This window comes from Primulina huaijiensis, chromosome 4 (assembly GCF_012295235.1).
Source record: "Primulina huaijiensis isolate GDHJ02 chromosome 4, ASM1229523v2, whole genome shotgun sequence".
Taxonomy (NCBI): Eukaryota; Viridiplantae; Streptophyta; class Magnoliopsida; order Lamiales; family Gesneriaceae; genus Primulina; species Primulina huaijiensis.
Genome location: NC_133309.1, coordinates 466,154 through 472,708, shown reverse-complemented (window position 1 = coordinate 472,708; position 6,555 = coordinate 466,154).

Sequence of the window (6,555 nt, the reverse complement as noted above, 5' to 3'; positions counted from 1 at the left end):
TAATCTCAGCAGCGTAACAACAAGCTTAAAAGAATAGAACGTGTGTCTTTGTTCTCAACGGCTCTTCTCACCTATTTATAGGCTTTTCTTCAACTGTAACACTAAATATAATTTGAATCTTTATAACCGTTGATTGCCACGTCAATATTCTTCTGACATTAGTACACTGTAGACTCTGAAATGCGGCGTTCCACTATGAGTTGCAGTCTGATTTGTACTATTGTCGATCGAATGTCCTTTTCAACAACTGATGACGTGTACAGCTGTATCATCAGCTGATAAGTAATTGCTGGTAAGCTCACAACTGAATATATCAACTGATAAGTTTCTAACTGATCAGTTAGTTGTTTTCGTCAGTTCAGTTTAGCTGGTTTCAGTTGTCTTCGATAAATTGCGCATTTATCTCCAGTTAGGCAATCTATCAGTTGATTTAACTTGATCAGTTTAGTCAAATAAATTAAACACTTAGTTTGTCAAACAACCGAAATTAAATTTCCAACACTTAGCACCTCTTAAATCATGCACATATTAGGACGCGTGCGATGGCGCCGAAACACGCGAGGCCGCGCGCCCAGTTCTGCCCGCACGTGCAGTTCTGCGCGGGTGCACGTGTTGCTCTGTCAAAAACTATATGTTAGCTTCCGAATTAGCAAAAGTGGTAAAAATAAAAGTTGTAGATCTATGTCTTGGATTTTATTTTCCACTAACCTCACTCAATTTGGATATCGGATGCGAGAGTTATGCTTATTCTCCCAAAATGTGTCAGTGCAGAAACTGCAACGCACACGATACACTTCGGGATGATTTTGCCCCTATTTCCTAATGGATTTGGACAAAACGCAAAACACAAAAGTTTTAGTACTATGTATTAGATTTATAATGAAATTAGCCTCATTTCATTTGGACTAATACTCAGTTAATTATGCTAAAAACCGTAACATGTGTCACTTTTTCGTTGCGGTTCAGCATACTTTTCAAGCACAAATCAATTTCCAATACAATCTTTCATTATCACTACCTATTTTCTTACTTCCATTGTCTCGATATACATAATTTATGTAGTCACATGATACTTTCATGAATTATCGATAATCAACATAAGATTTACGATAATACAATACACGGTCCTTACATTTCTCCCCCACTTAAAAGATTTCGTCCTCGAAATCTCAAACATTTCTATATACATAATATTGGTAAACATATAATATTTCACCAGTTATAGTACATAATAAAACTAAAATCAGTAAATTGATCATTATACATTGAATACAATGGAACAGGTGGAATATAATCAAATAAATATGGATATGTTTCTCGCATCTTACTTTCCAATTCTCACCACGACTCTTCACACCATATATCGTGTCCATTGTACTCGAACCAAAGGAATCGATTTGTTACATAATATCTTCTCCTTCCGATCCATAATGCAAACAGGTTGCTCAACATAGGAAAGAGAAGGATCGAGTTCAACCTCATCAGGTTGAAGCACATGTAATGGATCTGGTTCATACTTTCTCAACATAGAAACATGAAATACATCATGAATGACAGATAAAGCTGGTGGCAATGCCAATTGATAAGCAAGATCCCCAACTCGATCAAGGATCTTGTATGGACCAACATATCGATGAGATAATTTATCTCGCATGCCAAATCGAACAGTGCCTCTAAAGGGAGATATTTTCAAAAATACTTTGTCACCTTTCTGGAATTCTAAGGGTCATCTCTGTTTGTTTGCATAACTCGTTTGACAATCTTGAGTAGCTTTCGTTCGCTGTTGAATCAACTGAACCTTATCATTCATTTCATGTATAATTTCAGGTCCAGTAATTGTCTTTCACCAATATTATCCCAGAATAAAGATGTAGTGCCCAAATTCTGTACACGTATAACCCATTCATTTATTTAATCGTTAAATCATTTGATTAATTGATTTTTTTACCATGCATGATTTATTTAAATGCATTATTTTAAATTACTTATGTTATATGATGCACGTTAAAATGTTTTTCAAGTTTCATGTTTCAGGCGATTATTCGATGCGGGATTGAGGAAAAGACCCGGTGACGATTTTGGGCAATTTTAATGGAGTATTTTATTTTTAAGTTAAGGATGTGGCATTTTAACTAATTTATTCAGTTTAGCATTTTTAAAAACCTTATTTATGTATTTAGTGATTTAAGAGTTTAAATCTTTTAAAATTAGCATTTTTGGGTGTGTTATTTTGATTTAGGAGTTTGTTTAAAATTAATGTGGGTTGAACTTTTTATTAGCATTTTAATTAGTTGTTTTAGCAAAAATCTCTCCTAATTAAAAACCCACACACACGTTACACACGCTCACACACACTCACACGTTTTTACACACACTAAAACACACAATACACTCTACACATCTTATTTTCAGATTTTTTTTAAAAGAGAAAGGAAACCTAGAGTTTTCCTTCCCAAGAGAAGCAGCCGCCCCTCCCCTATATTTCCCAGCAAATTTCGTTGATTTTCTTCAAAGAAAATCGAGCCATCATCGTCCCGGATCAAGCCTCGCATCGTTCCCGCGTCGGTATCGTCGTTTCGGTATTTTAATCATCAAAAGGCACGTATATACTGTTTCTTTCTGCATCGATCATGTCATAGTATGCGTTGCAATGTATTTTGTATGAAAATCATGTGAATGCTGGAGCAATTATGTTTAGATCACTTTTGAAACCGTTTTTGGATCTAAAATCACGTTTTTGCTGTCGTTTTAAATACTGCGAATTTTTGGTCGTGAGTTCGAGAAAACTTTCAACACAAAAATCGTAGACTTTTTGATACCTTCGATTTGATATAAAATTCAAAAATTTTGGATAAAAATTGAGTGAGTTATGACCATTTTTGTGAGACTGCTCATACTGCGTTTTTCCGAAAAATATGTTATTGATGAATTCTTGAAGTTTTATTGTTGCAGGCTTCGTTGGAGATCGACGGGTGATCACTGCTGCGTATAGGTATATTGTTAATGATGTTGGGATGGATATTGACGTTTCGTTTCATGTTGTTAGGTACTTGGGAGAACGAGTAGTCGTAAAAACTATTTTGGTGTCAAAATTTGAGGTTATGGGTTTTATTGTATTGCGTGTGGTGCGTCGTTTCTTTGGGAACGTTTGGGAAGTTTTTATGGAGTTGAGTCAGTGTCATAGTGTCCTCGGATGAGTCTCGATGGATTGGTTAAAGAATCGTATTATTTAGTTAGGAGTATTAAGATGCAGGTCGCGGAGTCCAGTACACTCGGCGCCCGAGCGGTAATTTCTTACCGCCCGAGCGCCACCTTCACTGTTGAGAGTTTCATTTTTGTAAGCTCGACGCCCGAGCGGTAATGTTTTATCGCCCGAGCGCCACTCTTTCTGTTCGAGTGCAGGTCTCCAGAAGACCTGGCGCTCGAGCGGTAACATATTACAGCCCGAGCGCCACCCCATATGTGAGAATGTTTGGTTTCCACTTACGTTCAAGTTCAAATAGTGAGTTCATGTCTTTTATTGTTGGGAAATGTTCTCACGTCATCTTAGAGTGTGTTTCGGGGTTTGATGCCATGGTTAGTACGATTAAACGAGGTCAAGTCCCGAGTGATCTAGAATGTCATAATCTACTTATTCACTTTGGTGGTGAGCTTGAGTACCTAAGTCTAAGTTATGCAAGTTAAGTATCTTAAAATCATGTTAGTCTGTGCAGCAGCGGCCCCAAAGCTAGCTCCAACGAATTCCTCAACACCAAGGAATGGGTTTGGAAGTCGGTGAACGTGACCGAGGACCTCTCCACCCCGTTAAAGCATGAACGGGTTTAGATCAGGATTGGAAAGCGTTGAAGCATGAACGGGGACCAATCCACCCGTTAAAGCATGAACGGGGATCTCATGTATGTGGCAGTGGATACGTCCCTGTCAGCCCAGTACTGTGGTTTGTCTGATCAGGCATTTATTATGTATGGGTCACTTGCTTTGAAACATGCCTCTATGCAAAATGATGAAGTTATGTATGTTCAAGTATGTTCAAGTATGCAAACATGTTTAAGAAAAGTTTTATGTTGATGGCACGTCTATGTATGTATGTACATATGTTCAAGCTTCTGATATGCAAGTTCAAGTTTCAAGTATGTAAGCTCTATTTTGAAGTTGCATGTGGTTTTATTACGTATTATTCGTTACTTCCAGTTTATACGTGTTGAGTCTTTAGACTCACTAGACTTGATCGATGCAGGTGAGGATGTTTATGAGGAGGCTGGAGGTGGGGACCAAGGAGCAGGCTTTGACTGAGCAGGAGGCTAAACCCGAGGACCGCCATGTTTTAAGTTTTATGAAAACATTTATTTCTTATGTCAAACTTTAAATTTCAAATCTTTGTTGCAACAACTTGAGAGACGTACAATTTACTTCTTGTATCGAATTTTGAATGTTCACTTTTTATTTAAGAAAATTTTAAATTTTTCCGCAAATTTTAAGTAGAAAAAGTACGGTACGTTACAAACGATGATGTACATCGTCTCCCGTAAAAGGCTTCAAACGGTGCCATACCAATACTCCTTTCGAAGCTATTATTATAAGAGAATTCTACCAATGGTAAGGCATCTTGCCATCCCATTCTGAAATCGATCACAATAGCACGTAACATATCTTCTAGCGTTTGAATTGTACGCTCAGTCTGGCCATCAGTTCGAGAATGATAAGCAATACTCATAGCCAAACGTGTACCCATAGCTTCTTGGAAACTACCCCAGAATTTAGAAGCAAACTTGAGATCACGATCTGATACAATCGAGACTGGAAAGTCGTGCACTCTCACAATATTCTCAATGTATAAACAGGTCATTCTATTATAAGGATAAGTCCGCTCATACGGAATAAAATGCGCAGATTTCGAAATTCGATCGATAATAACCCAAATAGCATCACAGCCCTTGGGCGAACTAGGTAAATGAGTCACAAAGTCCATAGCAATATGTTCCCAATTCCATTTCTGGATTTCAAGACTATGGAGTAATCCTCTAGGTTTCATTCTCTCGGCTTTCACTTGCTGGCAAACAAGACATTTCGAAATAAATTCAGCGATGTCCTTCTTCATACATCACCACCAAAATTGAGGTCTCAATGTCAAATACATCTTTCGGCCTCCGGGGTGAATACTGTATTTGCTACAATGTGCTTCAAGGAGAAGGACAGATTTCAAATAAGAATTATCAGGAACTAACAGTCGACCATTAGGTCGTAAAGAACCATCAGAAGCAATCTAAAATCCAGACTGATGTCCTGCAGATACAAGTTCTTTTGACTTTAGAATCTGAGCATCGTTTCGTTGGGCCTTTCGTATTTTAGATATCAAATTAGGCTCAATTTGCAATGCTGAGACAGTGACAGAATTCCAATTCGAGTGAAAAGTCCAGCCAGAAGTACATATATCCTCGTGTACTTTGGCGACATTTACAGAAGCTAAAACAGAGTCATTAATTTCCGACTAAGGGCATCCGCAGTAACGTTCACCGATCCAGGGTGATACTGAATCTCACAATCAAAATCCTTTAGGAGATCCATCTACCTGCGTTGCCTCATATTCAAATCAGATTGAGAAAAGAGATATTTCAGAATCTTATGGTTCGAATAGATAACAAACTTTTCTCCATACAAGTAATGACGCCAAATCTTCAAAGCAAACACAATGACGGCCAATTCAAGATCATGAACAGGATAACGAGTTTCATGAGATTTTAATTGACGAGATGCATAAGCAAGCACCTTGCCATGTTGCATCAGAACACAACCCAAACCTTTACCAGATGCATCTGTACACACTACAAATCCTCCAGTACCTGAGGGAATAGTAAGCACATGTGCTGTGATCAATCTCGTTTTCTATTCAAGAAAACTAGCTTCACATTCATCTGACCAAATGAATCTCTGATTCTTCTGTGTCAGTTGAGTAATAGGTTTAGCTATTTTTGAAAACCCTTCAATAAAACGACGATAATAACCAGCTAAACCTATGAAGCTATGGATCTCAGGAACATTCGTAGGTCTTGGCCAATTTAATACAGCTTCAACCTTAGCAGGATCAACAGATATGCCATGTTTCGAAATGACGTGGCCCAAAAATACTACTTTTTCCATTCAGAATTCACATTTGGACAATTTAGCATATAAATGGCCATTACGAAGAGTTTGAAGTACCAGTCTCAGATGTTCAGCGTGCTCCTTTTTAAATTTCGAATATACAAGAATATCATTGATAAACACAATAACGAATCGGTCAAGAAAATCTCGAAAGACACGATTAATTAAATCCATAAAGACAGCAGGAGCATTCGTGAGACAGAAAGGCATAACCAAGAATTCATAGTGGCCATACCTTGTACGAAAAGCAGTTTTAGACACATCTTCTTCTCGAACTCGCACTTGATGATACCCAAAACGAAGATCAATCTTAGAGTATACAGAAGTACCCTGAATCTGATCAAATAAATTATCAATACGAGGAAGTGGGTACTTATTTTTCACAGTAACCTGATTCAGTTGCCTTTAATCGAT